We start from the raw sequence: 19,749 nt of genomic DNA on the forward strand, positions 1-19,749 counted from the left end.
CATCACATAAATGTCATCTACTTCTTTCATAAAAGATAATCCAGAAAGGGAAATTGAGAACATCATAAATTATTTATGCACTACCCTACCATTCTGCCTTTTTCATTAACTAGGTTGAAAAAAGTTACTGAATCGATATTATGGGTGAAATATTAGGGATATAATAATGGCCGTGTTGTTAATGTCTTCATTTAGTTGAAATCCCACGTTTTGGAACTGCTGTATGGGAAGACTGAATTTGTGGTTAGGAGACTGAGGGCTAAGTCTTCTCTTCCTATCGGCTAATGCATTTTTTAGTTTCATTGCAGGTACTTTAGTTGATTAGAGACCTAACCTTCACAACACTGACCCAAATGTGTGGAGAGTTCAAGAATCTATTCGGTCTTTATAAACACCTTTAATCAGGAGATGCTCGAAGGTCACTACTGATGAAATTGAATCACTGAGGTTTGCTGTAAAAAGGAGTAAAAGATCACAGAACAATCACATGATGACAATGAGGTTAACATTTCCTTTGTTCACTATGTCATTCTCTAAATAGAGGCTCAGAAAAAGATAGTTCCTTCAATTGAAAATTGTATTTTAAATGGTTTTTCTGGAACCATCATAAAAGGAAGTGACTTTTCCTTTCTAATAATAGTAGAACATGGAAATATGTCCATAAGCAAGGCAAAGCAGAGAGCTGTGGTGATTATAAGGATAAATTAGTCACAAAGGTTGTTTCTGCCTCAATAATCCAGGTAATTGAAACCAAAACAGGTTCAGGCATGTAACTGACAAGATTTTCCTCTTTGCTTTGGCAATAAAGACACATGATATTTTCACAAGTCTGGAACTAGTTTTTAGAGACAGCATTCTTCTCTGTCTGTGGTATATTTTAAAATATGGAATGAATTACTAGAGTTTCAAATGATATATTCAAGCAATAAGTTAATTTGACAGCAATAAGTTAAAGAGAAAGTAGAGCATTTACATGGTTGTACAGACAGAACTGGCACATATTTATATACCCTGCTATAATACATATTTGTGAATTAAATGTACATATGTACATACAGAAATATACATACACTTCTCCAGTTCTGACATTCTCTCTTCTTAAACAGGCACTTCAAATTTGTTCTCTAAACTGGATTCCTTTTTATATCTCTTCTTACTTTGCAAATACTTTCTTGTTCTTTCATATATCTTAGTTTAATTTAGAATACCATTACACATCCAGGAATCCAAGTCATAAATATGGGAATTGTCTAAGTTTCCATCCTTCCCTTCACACTGTGATTTACCTCTTCCCCTCCAATGTCCCTTAAATAGGTGAGAAGTTCCACTGATTCTATTTCCCCAGTGACTCTTAAATCTAAGTACCAGTGCCCTTCTCCCATTCTCTCATCCCTTTTCTTATTTCTATATCTTAGATCTTGGTCATTTTTTGTCTACACTAATAAAATGGCCTCAAAATTAGTCTCAGTGTGTCCTAGCTCCTCCACACCTAGTCATCAACCATCAAAACTACAATACAAGCCTCACAATGTCATGTTTCTGTTGAACAGAGATAAAGCCTGGGGTTTACAATTGCAGGGGAATGTCTTCACTACCTGACTTTTCTTTTGTCACCATCCTCAACTCACCGTTCTTTGTTGCATTATTTTTACTAGACTTTGGAGGACTGTAGATCTTACCTTTTCCTCCACTCACCATGATGTTTCATGCTTCCTGATTCTGCCTAGTTCTTCCTAGAATTGTGCTTACCTTCAAGCTCTCTGGTGTCTCTTCTTTTAAGGATACTAATCCCATTATGAGGGGGGCCCTTCATTATGACATCATCTAAACCTACTTAGCCCTCAATGGCCCCTTCTTCAAATATCATTACATTGAAGGTTAGGGCCTTGGCATATGAGTTTGGTGGGTGGGACACAATTCAGTCCTTAGCACATAATATTGATGTTTTTATTTTTTGGTTATGTGGAAAATGCCCTTGTTTCTAAGGAGACTCACTCTAAAGTAGTGAGAGTAATGAGTCATTAGGGTGACAATTTACTTTCAAATGATTCTCTGTGCTGTACATGCAAATTATCTATAAGATTATGATTTTTCCAAAAAAAAAGTATTTAAAGATATTGTTTCTGATCTTGAGATTCTCAATTTTGGGGAAAAGGGATATGTGATCAACTATAATTAAATGCCACTGAGTGCAGTAAAATGTGTTATGATGTAACAAAGAACTGAAATAGAAGAGGGAAGGGGGTGTCCACAAGGAAAACAGGCCAGAATATTAAACAAATCAAGGGCCATTGGACCCATGCTTATTCATTAATGATTATGTGACAGGATTTACATGTTTGATTTTTAATTTTTCCCATGCATTTGACTTCCCTTTGATCCATTATCACCATTCACCATTTTTCTCTTAAGATTAATAAAAAAACAAAACTTGAAGAAAAGAAAATATGGTAATGAATTAGTAGCAGAAGGTCAATTGGGGATCACATAAAAATGTGTTTAAAAATTATATTCCTTAGCCATCATTGTTTTCCATATCATAATATATTTTCACAACACTTTCTTAATTTACTGGGTTTATTCTTGTTTTCCCTTTTGTGGACTTGAGACAGTTGAAAAATTTATTTGGTTGATCTCTATATTTGTTGCTGTCACTATGGCCCTACCTAAAGTTTTATAGGAATTTTTTAATGGACAAGGGAGAACAAAAGTTAAAGTGTTCTTTAAGTTCCCTATTTCATATAGAGGTCTATGATTCACTCATTGATTGAGCAAATATTTACACAGTATTTATGCAAGGGTAGCAAAATGCTTACCTAAGGCCTATCTTGAGTAGATTGCATGGTTTCTTTTCTTTTTTCTTTTCAATTTTTACAATTTGAGCCATCATTAAAAACCACAACATTTCACACAGAAATACCAATAATTAAGTCCCTATACCTGCACAAACTATGGTCATTGGAACATAAAATTGGCTAGAAAATTTGACTGGAATGAGTAGAAGGAACCCTTGTGTGTTGAGCATATGATCATATGTTCCTCAGTTCACACCGCTCCCTATTGTATAATACTGGTCTCTTACACACACTTTCGTTGTTACATTTGCAACCCTGGCCAAATATTGGGAGAACATAGACTTCTTTGAGAGCAAAGTCATTGACTTCTTTAAGGACAAAGCATGCATTTCAAATGCTAAGTTTCATGTTCTGGTCAAGTAAAGGTCATCACCGAGCTCAAACATTTTTCTTATAATAGACTGACCAAGATCCTTCCTCTTTACCAACTTGCCCAGGAAAAAGTATATAAAATCAGAGTTGGGAAAAGTGACTTCTGCAAATCAGATGAGGAAAAAGTTATTATTACACACTAAGTATTACATTCAGTTTCAAAAGAAACTTTTACATTCACTAACACCTAATTTATCTTTAGACAAAAGTGAAACTGGTACATCTGTTCGGGTATTTTAAATTTACATCACTGTTGAATTCAAACTCATGTGAAAACAGAGATTTCTTCAAGTATGATTCAAACTATAATAACTTTATTTTTTCTAGTTGAGATAATGTCAAAGATTCATTTAAATGGCATGAGTAACAACTTGTATTACATGAAGTACTGAAAACAATGCTCCCTTTCTTCTAACAGAACACATAGTGTTCCTTCTCTTATGTATTATTTCCATTTTGTAAATAATCATCTATATTTTTAATCCACAAGCCAAATTTATTGTGCTTTTAATAATAATAATGTATTAAATGTGTATAATGTTTTCAAGATAAGTGTTTTTACATCCATATGAAGTAATGTATAAATAAGTTCAGCACCATACAAATATTTTTTCATAAATTTTAAATATATTTCTGAAATAATTAATTTGTAGGTATGATTTTGAACATAAAGATAATAACAAATATTTAAAATTCAATATAAAATAAATTTTATTACATCAGGAACAAAAAAAATTCAATTTAAAATGACTTTCAGACTTCCAGCCAAGATGGAGGCTTAGACGGACACGCTAGGTCTCCCTCTACAACTAGAGAGGAATACAACTACTTCAAAACAAAAGATAACTAGAAATTCCAGAAAATAAAGCTACACAGAAGCCCAACATATGAAGTTATAAACCAGCGGCGCCCTTTGGGCAGGTAAAAGTGAAAGGGGGCGGTGCTGTTTGCGGTTGCACCAGGGACAGCGGCAGGGAGGACAATCCCGGCTGCAGTCGAACCCCGGCAGCTTGCGACCCCAACGCTCGGAAAAGCAGCCACCACATCACCTCCAACAGTGAGACCCAGAGGGCGGGAGGACGGATCCCGGTCTCCTAGAGGAATAACTGCGGGAATCCATCTTGGACCCCTGCCCCCACACAAAGCACCACAGCGCTGCGAAATAGGTCGCAGACAGGCGCCGGTCGCTGGGCAGTGACGACAAAACGCCACAGCGCAGCGAGAAAGGTTGCTGGACCGCCACCGGTTGCTGGGTAGTGACGACAAAGGGCCACAGCGCGGCGAAAAAGGTTGCAGATTGCCACTAGTCGCGGGGTTGTGACGAGTACACAGGCACTGCCCCCTATAGCCGGCCCAAGAAAACAAAATGCATCTGTCAAAATGAGGCAGACAACTATAGAAATCCTGGTGGCGCAGCTCACCAGCCAACAGATGAGGAATCTGACAGATGAACAAATAAGAAACCTGTCAGAGGCTCAGTTCAGGGCCATTGTTATCAGGTGGCTTACAGAATTCACAAAAGATTTGGGAAAAGACAAGAAAGGATTGAAAGCCACTCATACTGAAAAGAACAAAACCACATACGAGACAGAAGGTGAGGAAATAAAATCCAGAATTCAAATCAACAAACCGGAACATAGAGAAGGAACAAACACTCAACCAGTGTGGAGAGAGGACACAGAAACCAAGGAAAATGAGGAGAGGATCAGAAACCTCTGGGACAGTATAAGAAATCGAACATACGGATTATAAGATTGCCAGAGGGTGAAGAAGAAGAACTAGAAATTGAAAACTTAAGTGAAAATATAATAAAGCAGAACTTCCCAAACTTGGGGAAGGAAATAGACTTACAGGTCCAGGAAGCACAGAGAGTTCCAGAAAAACTGGACCCAGGGAGAACCACTCCAAGACACATTATAATCAAAATGTCAAAAGTTAAAGACAAAGAGAGAATCTTAAAAGCAGCAAGAGAGAAGAAAAGAATCATGTACAAAGGGGTCCCAATTAGACTATCAGCTGACTTCTCAAGGGAGACCCTGCAGGCAAGAAGGGACTGGCAAGAAATATTCAAAGTAATGAAAATCCAAAACCTACAACCACGAATACTCTATCCAGTGAAATTGTCATTCAGAATAGAAGGGCAGAGAAAGTGTTTCCAGGACAAAATAAAACTGAAAGAGTTCATTAGATCTAAACCACTGTTATATGAAATGTTAAAGGGACTGGTTTAGAAGAAGGAGGATCAAAACTATGAAATCTAAAATGAAAACTGCATCACAAGAAACAACAACAGAAGCTAGGGAATAGAAACAAAGGCAAACTAAGTAGGCAATGAGAGTGGAAAAAGAACTATAGGAATGGGGATCATATTGGGGGGAGGTCATCGGGGAGCAGGAAGTGGGTAAAGGAGGGAGATGGTACAGGAATTAAGAAGCATAGTAGGAGGGAATGGAGTAGACAGGAAGAGGCTGAGAAGAACTATATACACAACCAATAGACATGGACTAAAAAGGGGGGACAACTGGAGGGATGGGGGCCACCGGGTGGAGGGGAGCAGAGGGAAGGGAAATTGGGACAACTGTAATAGTATAATCAATAAAACATATTAAAAATAAAAATAAAAAAATAAAAAATAAAAAAATGACTTTCATTTTATATCAAAACTATTCATTTTATTTGTATATCATCATCAGAAAAAATTAATTATTATTTATTCTAGAGATTAAAATAGAGAAGCAGATAGTGGCATCTTATAAAATTTTGGTAAGATAAAATATCTCTACCTGATTTCTCCCCTTTCTCACACTTCAGTTTAACTGAATGATGATATATTTATTCAACATCTGCTAGATTTGAAGATGAATAATGCACGTTATCACCCTTGAGGGGTCAACAGTCTATCTGGGGCAAAAAGACATATGCAAAAGGAATTTGTGTATGTGACATTATGGGATGAGATCCAACTGGTGAGAATGAGAAGGAAGGAAAGAGTCTCTGAATGTTTATGGAAACAAGTGTCATTTGGGGTGAATTTTGAGAAAATTAGAATTTTATTTTATATAGCTTCAATACAGTTGCATGAACACCTATAGTATTAGCCTTTGTTTCTCCTGACCATTTAGGGGCATTTACCTAACTAATCATATTTTTATGCCTCTTTACTGTAACACTTTTTCTTCACTCCTTAATTTCCTGATTCAATGTGTAAATGGGAATTACTCTTTTGTATTCCTGCCAAAAGTGTAATTAAGGAAGACCATCTTTCATTCTATTTTAAAGTTCTATTTTTAAAAAATGTTTAGAGGACCCATTAAATAAATCATGGGACATCAAATCAAAGTTGCATAATAGGCAGCCGTTAAGAAATAAAAAATATACATTGACCTAGAAGGATGTTCCTAATTAAAATGTTAAAAACACAGAATCATGTAAATGGTATGAAAGCATTATGTGCACATATTGATATTGGTGTTTGTGTATATTAAGAAAAATTTAGGAAGAACGAATACCAAACTCTAACATTTGTTAACTTTGAGAAAAACATTACTTTCTTTTTAGTATAATTCTCTATTTTTATTTTAAATAATTCAAATTATAAGAATATTAATATTGAAAGAAATACAAAGTATACACCATCTGTTTTCCCATTCTAAGAATTAGAAAATCACTGCCACTTTTTAATTCAGTAATTTAATTCAATAACTCTTCAATATTTCTTTAAGAATTAATATTTTAATTAAAAATTTAGAAATGTTAAAATTAAATTATATAAAACAAACTCAAATTATTGAATAATCAAATTCTAGTGAATAATTATAATTAAAAAATTGATATTAATATTAATAGACAATTCTAGTTTTATTAAAATTAAAGCCAAAATAGTTTTCAATCAATAACCAGCAAGGCTCACATTTTTCTGTCAATATGACAAAGATGACAGAAATAATCACCTAAAGATAAAACAACAAATGCCACAAATTCATGTATCTGCTTTATCATTTTTCAATGCTTTCATAACTGGAAATAATTTTTTTCTGCATAAGTATAGTAGTAGAAAATACATAAAATTAAAGAGAATCATAAAACCTAGGCTATTCAACAGCAAGTGATACAATGCTACATCACAATAGGCAAGTATAGATTAAAACTATAATGTAACAGCTGGAAAAACAAAGGATTTATTTAGTTTCCACAACTGCAATATGTCTCAGTTGGCCTCACCCAGGTTACACACAAGGTAATCCTTCTCAGTAGTGAGACCTACTTCTCTGTAACTCAACCAGATGACCAAAATAATATGCTCTTCCCATCCAGGATTAGAAGAATCACCCATCCATTTTACATTCCTTGTTTTACTGCATCTCCAGTTCAGTAAGTGAACAGAATGATATTATTATTACATGTATTTTACATATGAGGAAAGCTCACCAGCAGTGAAGAAACCATTGTGAACAAACACATAACAAGCATAAGAGACCATTTAGTTAAGGCCTAAATAAATGCAACCTGCCTTGACAGTCTTATGAGAACATACTGATTCCTGGTCCACTGTTGGTTTTTATGTCATTGTTGTTTTGGTTTTTGTCCTATGTCTTTAATCTACTCTTCTGCTTTTTTTAGGCATTGAGCAATTCGTCCTGAATCAGAAAAGTGGTGCTAGAATGTGAGAGTGGGAAGCTGACCTACATCTGAACAATTTGCATATGATTCACCACAATTAAACAATTCGGTTTGAAATAGCTACAATTAAGCTATTATTGGAGAAAGTATTTACTAGACCAGAAATTCTAAATTTGTCTTCATATAAGTTGTAGCCAAGAAAAGAGCCCCATTTTCTGATACTTTTATTAAGTAAATTCTTCCAAATTAACATTTATATTACTAAATAATTGATAGCTTATTATACTTATGGTTACTTTGGTTGTTTCTTAAAATATTTCAGGTTTAAAATAGCAAAATATATATATATATAAAATTATGATAGATAAGAGCATCTCAATTTCTAAGGATATATTACAAATATTAATATACATAAATGTATATATTATAAACTTGCCTTCCTGATATATGGAAATTTCTTATGATAATGTTAAACTACCATAAAATTGTGGAGATGGTAATACAAAAAATATAAGAGCACAAATAAATTCTGCCTATAGTAAAACATAAAGTACAATAATATATAATATGTAATAGTATGAAAAAAGTTCAAACTGAAGACTAAACACTATGTGTTGGATGATTTCAAGTTTAGCAAGTAAGTAGATCTAGCATACATTTTAGTTGTTCAGAATAAGCAACATCAATTCTATTTACATCTAACAAGAAAAGTCGATTATTGAAACTTGGATAGAGCAAGTACAACATATTTTATAATAAAAAAAGGTTTTTTTCCTACCATTATAGGCAAGTGAAAGTTTTCTGATTAATCTTCAAGGATACCCTACAAAGGAAACAGAAAACAGATGACATGGAACATTATAAAATAGAAGGATTGTTTTCACATTATTATCAACATTGAGTGTTAGCAGTCTGTCTGCTGGTCTATTTACTGTGACAAGGCACTGGTGATCTCACCTACAAATCTACACAATTCTGGCAACATAAATGAGCATCATATACAGATTGACTCTTTTTTAATAATTAAAACTCTTGTTTATAACTGTAGCCGATTTGGTAATTGTATTATTGACAGCTGCTAATGATGGAAAAGAAAAAGAACATCATATTGCAAAAATGAAAGAACACAATAATAAATAACAAAAATTACAAAAGAAAACATCTAGATTTAATTACTTTTTTAATAGCATTGAAAATGTAGGTATTAAGATTTCAGTCCAAGTTGTGTAGATATGATCACAAGATTTCCTTGTTCCAAGTTATAGAGATTTAAGAGAAATATGACCTGGCATAGGCAATTACTGTAAGAAAACTCAAGTACTTTTCATTAGAACAGAATTAGTCTTAGAACTAGAAAGTAAATTAAAAATCAACTGGTCCAACATCCTCATTTTTCAAAGCAAAGCAAGGTCACATAGCTAGCTAGCAGAAGTAAGGGTAGAATTTCCAACTCCCACCTCACACTCATGCCGCAGCATTAAGTTACTTTGTAACTTCCAAGAATTGAAAAGAAGTAAAGGGAGTGGAATTGCAAATTCTTCTCTTGATAAATTTCATCTTCTTAATGAGCTTCATACTCCTGCCTGAATAAATAAATAACCTATGTCATGGACATTTATTGCATTTAGCTCATTCAAAACTCCTTTCCTTGCTGGAGGAAGATAACCAAAACATTAGATGACAGGATTCTAATCTTAAACTGCTTACAAATCATGAGAGAAAGCAGGAAAAAAAATCAAGGAAAAGAACACATGAGCTACGAAGCTGACAAAACCAGTCAATAACACAATAGCTGGATCTGAGAGAAGCCATCCAGTAATACTTCACATCAAATCTGTTTTCTGGGCAGCCTTCAAAGAAAATCTACCATTGTTCTTTAACAAATGCTCCCTCTTTCTAAACTTCTGTACTATTATAAGCAGTAATAAAATCAGTCTCTTTTGCTTTCTGGTTAGACTTCATTAAAAGAAAATACACAATCATCTGTAATTTTTAATTAATAAAATGTAATTTTTTGTAACAACAATGGTTTATTAAGCCATTTTTTGTAAATGCTTTCAAAAGATAGACAATAACCCCTGGCCCAGTTTGTTTTGCAGTTAACAGTAACCTCTTGTTTTCAGAAGGTGCAATAACAGAATCAACATTACATAAGCACAGAACCCACCTCTGTACTCTCAAGGCTAGAATTTTAAGAGACTTGGAACTGAGCAAGCAGCAACACAATAGCTGTGGAATATTTTCTTGTGCTACAATCTCAGAAACAGCTTGTGTGTGCCATTCTGGAAATTCATGATATTAATGAGATGCCTCTGCCCTCATTGGACAAAGTAAAAAGTTAAGTCATGTTTCCTTTAAAAAATATTAAAGGGTGAGTTTTATAATTTAAAAGTTATATTAGATATTTAAAAAGACATTAGATAGAAAATATTTCCAAAATAGCAAATTGTATCTAGCTAAAGTAACTACTGTCTTTAAGAAGATAAAGAATTATTTAGTAATAAAATGTATTTGCTGGATTTAATTTTTCCAATTTTTCAATTGTGCTTAAATCATAAAGAAAGAATGCTGATGCAATTTTTTTGTGGGCCAAAGTTGAAGCAACTTACTTAATCCAATTATACTAAGGAGAAATGAAGTCACAGTATGAAGAAATATGTTTGTTAAAATTTCAGTAATCTGTAAAGTATAAAGTATATCTACACTTTTTTTGGTAAAAAGCCACATGATTATAGTTCAGTACTATTAAGATATATAAATATACACACATAGACACACCATTCTGGGTGGACACAATTAAATTGTACACAAGCAAATAGGGTTAAATACTTAAATATATACTTCTGATTCACTGTGTATTTTGTTCTCAAATATCCTTGAGTAGAGACTACAGTTTGTCATTTTCAATATCTCCAAAATCAGAGTTATGGTAAATTAACACTTTTACAAGTTTCAAAGTGATACATGGTACAAATGACTGCCAATTTAAGGGAAGATTACCATAATGTGGAAGGCAAAACTTTGTCGACAGTTGGAGAAGGACAAAGAAGTAAATGTCAAGTTACTATTTTTAATATAAAATGTATTAGGCCCTGGCGAGTGTGGCTTAGCTGGTTGGAGCATCCACCTGTAAACCAAAAGGTTGCAGGTTCTATTCCTGGTCAGGGCACATGCCTGGATTTGGGTTCGGTCCCAGCCAGGGCACATGTGAAAAGCAACTGATCAATGTTTCTGTCTCACATCAATGTTTTTCTCCCTTTTCTCTCCTTCCCTTCCCCTCTCTCTAAAATCAATTTAAAAAAAAACAAATTGGAAATTATTCTCTGGTCTCCTTCTCTTCCACTTAAGAGACTATTATTACTTATTAAAATGCTACCAAAAACATTTAAAAAATCTCATCTTTTACAAAAAAAAGTTCAACAATCAAAGGAATTTAAAATATTGTACAAAAGCTTTATGCTTTCATTCCTAAAGGCTTTATTTTTTTCATCAAAATAAGAGCTCACAATAAGTATATTCTACAAAGAAAAGAAATTGCTCAAAACATTTGAATAGGAGCAAAATTAGGCCTTAGCATTTTCACATAAGAACAACTAACTGTATAATCTCTACACTATATACCTCCAACACAAAAAAAAGCATGCATTTTATAACGCACAAATAGAGAATTATACTTCACATATTTATTAAAATAGAATTTAAAAGTATAGTATTACATGCAGGCTAACTGGGTTAAAAGCTTTTTGATTGTCTAGATAAGTCCTATTTTACAGATATATAAATAAATTAGATGTATACTATAATATTTATGAGCAAAGCCTAATTTTATTATCAGAGTATATGTTTTCTTTTGATTTTCCTCTAAAATTAGTATTGCCATTTTAGGAATAATGACCATTAAAACCTTCACATTTTTAGCTTTAAGGTTTACTTCCAGTTTCTCTTTAGGATTCAAAGCAAATAATGTCTACTAGTAGTATAAGTTTACTCAAAAACCTATATTCTTCTACTTGAACACACAGGAATAAATGCAGGATTAAAAAATAAAGCTTAATTTAAAATACTAAATTTTCTGACATTATCAGCAAAGCAGAGGTTTTTGCTCATAAGAAATAACTGTATTGTTTCTGCATAGCATTTGACCTTGTGAATTTTCTCTTCTATAATCTACAATTTGAAGAACCTAATTCTGTATTTTGAATCATAATGCAGGGTAGAGTAAGGGTTATTTGTAGTCTCTTAGTCTTGGTTTCTTTAATAACTATGACAGGAAGTTGTGGTTTAGTACATGACACACAGATTCACCACATAAATGAGTCTAAGATCCAAAGCTTTTATAGTATTATAATCATCTTCACTTCTTAACTATCATAGGGTGGTTTAAATCAATAAAAGGCCAGTCCTGACCTTTCCAAAGCTTCAGCTTCCTGGCTCTCAAGACATTATGATTTGAGAAAACAGTTATCCCTTTCTTATTCATCATTTCACTTTCTGCAGTCAACTTTGGTCCAAAAATATTAAATGGAAAATTACAGAAATAAACAATTCATAAGTCTTTAACTGCATGCCATTCTGAATTGTACGATGAAATCTGACACTTTCCCTTTCTATCCACTGCCAACATGAATTATCCCTTTGTCCAGCCTGTCCACACTGTATACATTGCCGACCCTAGTCCCTTAGTAGGGTAGCTGTCTTGGTTTTCAAATCACCAATGGTGGTATCACAGTGTTTGTGTTCCAGTAACGCTTATTTTACTTAATACATTGTATGCCGGACACATCAAATTACGTTTTTTCGCAAACTGAGCATAGAGTGCCTTTATCTTTCATAATAACGATGAAGAATACATTCTAAGGTAAGAAATCAAAGTTCCATAAAGAAAATTCAAAGTATTTCTCAGTTTATAGTCATTTTACATAACGACAAAATTTGCGTGCATATTTCAAAAAATCTTCCGCTCCCGTAAAAATGTGTGGGCACTAAACGCCCGCAAACTATGGCCCCAAAGTGCAAGTGTCGTGATACTGGAAGTTATTATCTGCAAAAGAGAAGATATAGAGTGCATTCTTTAAGTGAGAAGGTGAAAGTTCTTGACTTAATAAAGAAAAGAATTGTATGCTGACCTGCTTCACCACGTTGTGGCGTTATATGTCGGGGAGGGGTCAGAGAGGGAACAATGGCGCTTGCTCCGCACTCGCCCCTTTTCTAAGCACTTCTCCCACTTCCCTTATGCTACTGGTGCTCTTCTAGCTGTTGCCCTGATGATGGTTCCCAGAGTGGGTGGGTTTGCAGACATTCTAGGACTGTGGGGACCTCTAAATGGACTCTCCTGAAAAACAGGTAGTTTCTTCCGCTGCCCAAACCTCCACTGGCTTTCATGGTCAGAAGCAATGCGGCTTTATTTTCCCGATTCTGGGACTGTGAGCTATGAGATCTGGCCTCGGACTAGGATCACTCTCTAGGGGTCCCTCATGACTTTTATAATGGGTGACTGGTCTTTCCACTGGTGGGCCACAGTCACTTACTTGCCGCCGCCGCCGCCACACCTCGTCCCCCCCTCACTGCCGACTCCCCGTCTCGCCCCTCTTACCCATCTGGAGGAGTGTTACTTCTTTATATCTTTGTTTGTTGGACTTCCATGTAGTTTGATTTTCTGGTAGTTCTGGTTGTCTTTTGTTTTGAGGTATATGTAATCCTTATGGTTGTGGAAGGAGGTGAAGTGTGTCTACCTACACCTCCATCTTGGCTGGAAGTCACTGACAAATACCTAAGGATCCGCCCCTTACAACGTAACAGGTGTGTCAGTTCTACCTACGACACAGAGGCAAACACAGGAGGTTGTCAAGTTAAGGAGACAGAGAATTACGGCCCCCAAAAGGGAGCAGATCAAGAATCCAGTGGGAGAACTAAGCAACAAGGAGATAGCCAACGCAAGAGATGTAGAATTCAAAACACTGGTGATAACAATACTCACAGAAATGATTGAGTACTGCAAACACATAAGGAAAGAAGTGAAGGCTATACTAAGTGAAATGAAGAAAAATTCACATTAAACCAATGGCAAAAGGAAGGAAGCAAGCATTCAAATCAATGATTTGGAATATATAGAAGAAATAAACAGTCAATCAGTACAGAATGAAGAAACAAGAATTGAAAAAATTAGGAGAGGCTTAGGAATCTCTGGGACATCGTTAAACATACCAACATTCGAATCATAGGGGTGCCATAAGGAGAAGAGAAAGAGCAAGAAATTGAAAACGTATGTGAAAAAAATAATGAAGGAAAACTTCCTAAATTTAGTGAAGGAAATACACGTACAAGTTCAGGAAGCACAGAAAGTCCCAAATAAGCTAAACTCAAAGAGGACCACACCAAAAACACATCACAATTAAAATATTAAAGGTTAAAGATAAAGAGAGAATCTTAAAAACAGCAAGAGAAGAGAGTTACCTACATATATGACTATCAGCTGATTTCTCAAAAGACACTTTGCAGGCAAGAAGGGACTGGCAAGAAGTATTCAAAATGATGAAAAGCAAAGACTTACAACCTAGATTACTCTATCCAGCAAAGCTATCATTTAGAATTGAAGTGAAGATAAAGTGCTTCCCAGACAAGGTAAAGATAAATGAGTACATCATCACCAAGACCTTATTATATGGAATGTTAAAAGGACACATTTACGAAAAAGAAGATCAAAATTATGAACAGTATGACAACAAACTCAAAACTATCAACAATCAAATCTAAAAAACAAACAAACAAACTAAGCAAACACCTAGAACAAGAACAGAAACATAGATATGGAGATAATCTGGAGGGTTATCGGTGGGGAGGTGCAAGATGGAGAAAGTGGGAAAAGGTGCAGGGATCAAGAAGCATAACTGATAGGTACAAAATAGACAAGGGGATGTTAAGAATAGTAAAGTAAATGGATAGGTCAATGAACTTACATGCATGATCCATAGACATGAACTAAAGGAGAGGGAAATTGCTGGAGGGAAGGGAGGTACCGGGAAGAGAAGCAAAGGGGAAAAATTGGGACAATTGTAATAACATAATGAATAAAATATACTTTAAAAAAATCATACATTGAGGTTGCTAAGATCTACAGTAAGAATAAATCTATCCATAAAATTATAAAGAAGGAATAAGAAATTTGTGCTAGTTTCCCTGCTGCACTTTAAACTATAAAAGTTAGGGCCACACTGTGAAGTAAGTCTTTAGTTAGAAAATGCACTAAGTTTGTGTGTGGCACACACAAACAGGAAACATGTTCCGACTGACCTCAACATGTTGTGCCAGAAAGCAATGAATCTGTATGAAGACTGCAAGAGATCCCCTGAAATGAGTGACGACAAGCCATTTAATGCAAGTAAGAGATGGCTGCACAGATTCAGGAATAGGTTTAGACAGAAAAATAAAAAAGTATGGAGAGGTTGAGTCTGCTAATGATGAAGTTGATTCCACATTTCTAGCCAAGTTGAAAAAGTTGACTAGGGTTCAACAGTATCTGCATTCTAGGCATCCACTTGATATAATTCCACCATGGCTTTGGCATTTGCATTCACTATATACGACATAGTTAATTGTTTATATTACCCAAGTAATCTTAGAAGCAGTTGTTGATATTAGCTATGCATTTGTTTCTTCCTCAGAATTCATCTATAGAGTCTGGATACAATGATTATTTTCATAGTATAATTACTGAATTTCAGATGCTTCAAAGATTAAGATTTAATAGTCAACCATGTTCCAGAAAAGTAACTGCTTTTGTTTTATGATGAATAAAAAGTGGCTTATTCTATATGATATCAATTAAAGTTACTTAAATCTAAGCTGTCATGACATATATGCTTCAATAAACCACCTGAGACACTGAAGTAACTTGGCAGTTTATTTTCTAAGCAGCTAATGAGGATGGGTCAGTAATTAAATTTGACTCATAGGCACATTCTCTCCATCACACACAATGGACCTCATTTTCCTTGAGAGAGACACATCAGTTAAATTTTGTGAAAATTGATAAAACACCAGAAGAATAATGTTAAATCAATGGCAAATATCAAAATCAGAAGAAAGTGTTCAAAATAAGGCCTAAACCAGTTTTTTGAATTGCCTGGTATCCTTTCATATACTCATATATTATCATCAAGAATTAATCTTCATGATTTCTTTCAGGTTCTTAACAGTAGAAAATCCCTTAAAAATGTTTGTTGGACAGAAGACATTACCTTCAAAATATTAATAGTTCACTTATCACTGATTTTTGAATCATAAATCCCCTTTTGATAAGTGCTGTAAAGTTACAATTCTCAAGTCACAATCCACTGAATTATTATTATTTGTTTTGTTTTAGCAATAAACATGCCTCTCACATGGTTCTTTTGTCCTTTGCCTAAGAGCTTCTTGACCTTGAAATATTAGAGGCCTCAGATTTAAAAAGGACCACATAAGTATTGCATGAATACAATAAGAAAGTGGTAAATAGCATATAAAAGCTACTCAGTTACACAAAAACCTAAATTTCTCCCCAATAATTGAATCTACACATTATCAAAATTTTCAGTCATTAATATCAAGGTGATTACCCCAAATCTGTCCAAGATGACAGCATGCAGGTTACTGAAGGCACAGAACAACTCACTGGGAGATCTCCAAATATCTAGCCAGTGAGTGGATCTATAGTGCTAGCAAAAAATTCACCTATTTTTGGACTTCAAGTTCTCCAAATATAAATACCTATTTGGCTTTCTCACCATTATGTCTCCCATACCTAGCACAGGCTCTGGCAAAATGTAGATTCTAACATAAAATTTCGTGACTAAATAAAATTTTTAAATCCTTCAAAATGTAGATCTATTCCTATCACTCCTATATATGCTTAAACTCCTTCAGAATAGTCCCACTGCTCTTAGAATACAGACTGAGATGGTTAACATATCTACAATGACCTGCTGGTTTAGCACCTACCCACTTCTCCAGAGAAGGAAAACTCTGACTCCAAAAAACCTCCGCTGCCTTGCGGCATACCTCTTCAGAGGAAAGGCTAAGGGAGTAAACCCCGACAGAAAATCCGGAGCCGGAGTCCCTAAGGCGCTTTGACGTTGTAGTCAACACCGGCAACTCCTGCGGCGCACCTGAAGCCAAGCTGTATGGACTCCGTCTTTCCCTTGGGCCCTTCAGCTGCGAAGAGAGGGGGGGTCCGCTGCATGGGCAACAGCAGGCCCTCCATATCACCCTGCCCAGGCTCTGTAGCTTCAGCTTCGCTGGAGAGGACACTCCAGCGTCATCGCAAGATGTCGATTCGACACGGGGGGAGACAGATACCGTGTCACTCCCGAGTCGGACTGCACAGCCATTCTCGGCGGTGCAGATAAGACTCTTAAGAAGCTACACCATCGTCTCTCGAGACGGATGGCTGCCGACGACGACGACTTCTCCAGACTTGTCTCACATGAAACTCCTACCTTACCATTGGTGCTAAGCAAGATTGTTCTAGGACCTTGCAGACACCAACCTCCCTCTCACTGACTGGAAAGGTATATTGTATAAACTTACATTTGAAATACTTAAAAATAGAAATGTACAGAAGTATCACAAACTATAAAACAGGCACTAATTATCCAACCCAAATTAGATAGATATTACCATTTTTGCCATGGTAATATCTGTCTTCATTCTCTAGCTCTTCGAAACAAACAAACAAAAACAACAGGATATAGCTCACAACTTACTACATTCAGATGTCTGCTCAGAAATGATTTTCCTTACACCCAGTCCAAAATGGCACCCCTACTAATGTTTCCATCTTCTTGTTTTACTTTATTATTTTTCATAGCATTTATTACTCCTTAACATTGTGTATTTATTTGCTAAAGTGCTTACTGCCTGTTCTCCTTTCTAGAATGTAAGCTATATGCTAAAAAAATAACATATGGTAGTCAAAGTTCCTCCCAACACAATCCATTTTTCTTTCACTCCGCTCCAGATACAAGAACAGTCTGAAGTCTGCACATGGGCTTCCTAGGTGTGGTTTTTACCTTTGAATGGGTCTCCATAGCAAAGACACTGCATAGCTCTCTTCCAACTCTTTTTTTCCTATTAAATTCTATCCATTCTCCAAATTTCCACTGTTGTTTACTTTCTCAGACAGGCTTTCTCCCACCATCCCCTTGTTATCCCTGTCCACCCCTTTTTCTTGGCAACCGTGTCAGCCAATATTTACTTTTGTGTATGAGTATCAAATAATTTCTCTCTCTTAGCCACTAGACTGTAAGCTCTGTGAGGGCTGGGCCAATTCTGTTTGCTTGTCAGTCCTGCTGCATTGTAAGTGCTCAGGAAATACTAAGGAATAAATGAGATGAGCTGCAACATAGTTCGGAGGAAATAATTCCTATCTGAACTCTCACACATGAAGATGCAGACTTACTAAGGCCAGGGATCAGTGATTTCCTTGGTCATATTTACCTTTAACTGATGTTTGTTTGCCTGGCTAAAATGAAACAAGGATAACAGTACTATTTCTATTTTGCAAACAAATACTTTCTCCCCACAATTTTTTTATTATACTTTGGAGAGCATTCCATTCATCTCTATGAATGGCTAGTGCACATACTGTTTCATATTTTAAGAAAAACAATTTTATTTCAACACATTCCAATTCTAGCAGTCACCAAATTATATTCAGGCACCAAACTGAAAACTACTTTGAGCTATTTACTGATGTTTCAGGGAGTCAAGGAGAAATATTTTAAATTGTAATCTCATGACTCTCAAACGCATTCCATGTAAAATATGAGAACCAGTTTACCTAAGTTCCTGCTCAAAAGCTCATGTATTATTGGATCAAATTACACAGCATTTGTATTTTGAAACTGATCCCCTTTTCCTCTGGCTCTTTCTCCTCACATTTTTCCAAACAACACACACACACACACACACACACACACACACACACAATCAAAAATTAAAACTTAGACAATATAAAAATAACTGTATAAACATATAATAATTTCTGTTCAGTTTTACAAAAGCTAGACAAGTAAAATTTCAAGAAAACTTAAACATTTTTTGAACAGAGAACAATAAATATATATTGACATATAAGAATGGATTTTAATAGCAAGGTTTTTGTAAGCCATAGAGAGCTCTTATTCCTACTTTCTCATTTGCAAAGTTATGTCTCCAGCTATAACTAAGAAGGCCAGAAAAGCACTATAAATTAGGTTATAAAAATATATTGAAACACTTTTATTAGATATTCCATAACCACATAAAAGCAAAGCCCGTCTCTGGGGTAAATAAATAGTACTTATATTGCAAAAATAATCAAGTCAATGTGTATTCTTTTAAACATGAGCAAGGACAAATAAATATTATATATATGTATATATATAAAACTTTGATGTATGATGTATAGTAATAATTCATCACAAAAGAAACATAATTTAAATATTTGGAAGCAATTTCCAAAAAAAAAAAAAAGTTTTTCTCTGCATCATTATTTTTAAAATACATATTTTTCCACAAAATGTACTTAGTGTTTTAGTTTTACACAGATGTCTAAAATTCAAATTCCTATAGCAATCTGACATTATAAATTAAGTACATGGACTGGGGTGAACTGCACAGGGCTGGAGAGTGCATGTCAAGAGTTTGTCCCTTTTGCTTTAAGGAAAGATTAAAAATCTCTCCTACCTATAGCTATTTGTCTCACATGAAGAAATAATTTTAAATTAATTTAATATGTAGGGTGCTTGGTTACGTGTTGATTGTTATTTAAGTTGTCTATTCAAGTTGTCCTCCAATTGCAAAGAATAATAAAACTGTTTCTGTTTCAAGGGGCCTATTATCTAGTGGTTTAAACAAACACATACTGTAACTGGAAAAATGATAG

The 19,749-nt window shown here is 34.8% G+C and overlaps 1 long non-coding RNA gene across 3 annotated transcripts in view; it reads right to left on the minus strand.

Annotated features, from left to right (window-relative positions):
- LOC150020733 (uncharacterized) overlaps positions 1-19,749 on the minus strand; it is a 448,609-nt gene that overhangs the window by 85,699 nt on the left and 343,161 nt on the right. For all 3 annotated transcript variants that reach the window (XR_016509813.1, XR_016509802.1, XR_016509812.1), the window contains one exon: positions 8,626-8,670. This is a non-coding gene — a long non-coding RNA (uncharacterized LOC150020733). The remainder of the gene's footprint in view (positions 1-8,625; positions 8,671-19,749) is intronic.

This window comes from Furipterus horrens, unplaced genomic scaffold (genome assembly GCF_987537825.1).
Source record: "Furipterus horrens unplaced genomic scaffold, mFurHor1.1.pri manual_scaffold_1, whole genome shotgun sequence".
NCBI lineage: Eukaryota > Metazoa > Chordata > Mammalia > Chiroptera > Furipteridae > Furipterus > Furipterus horrens.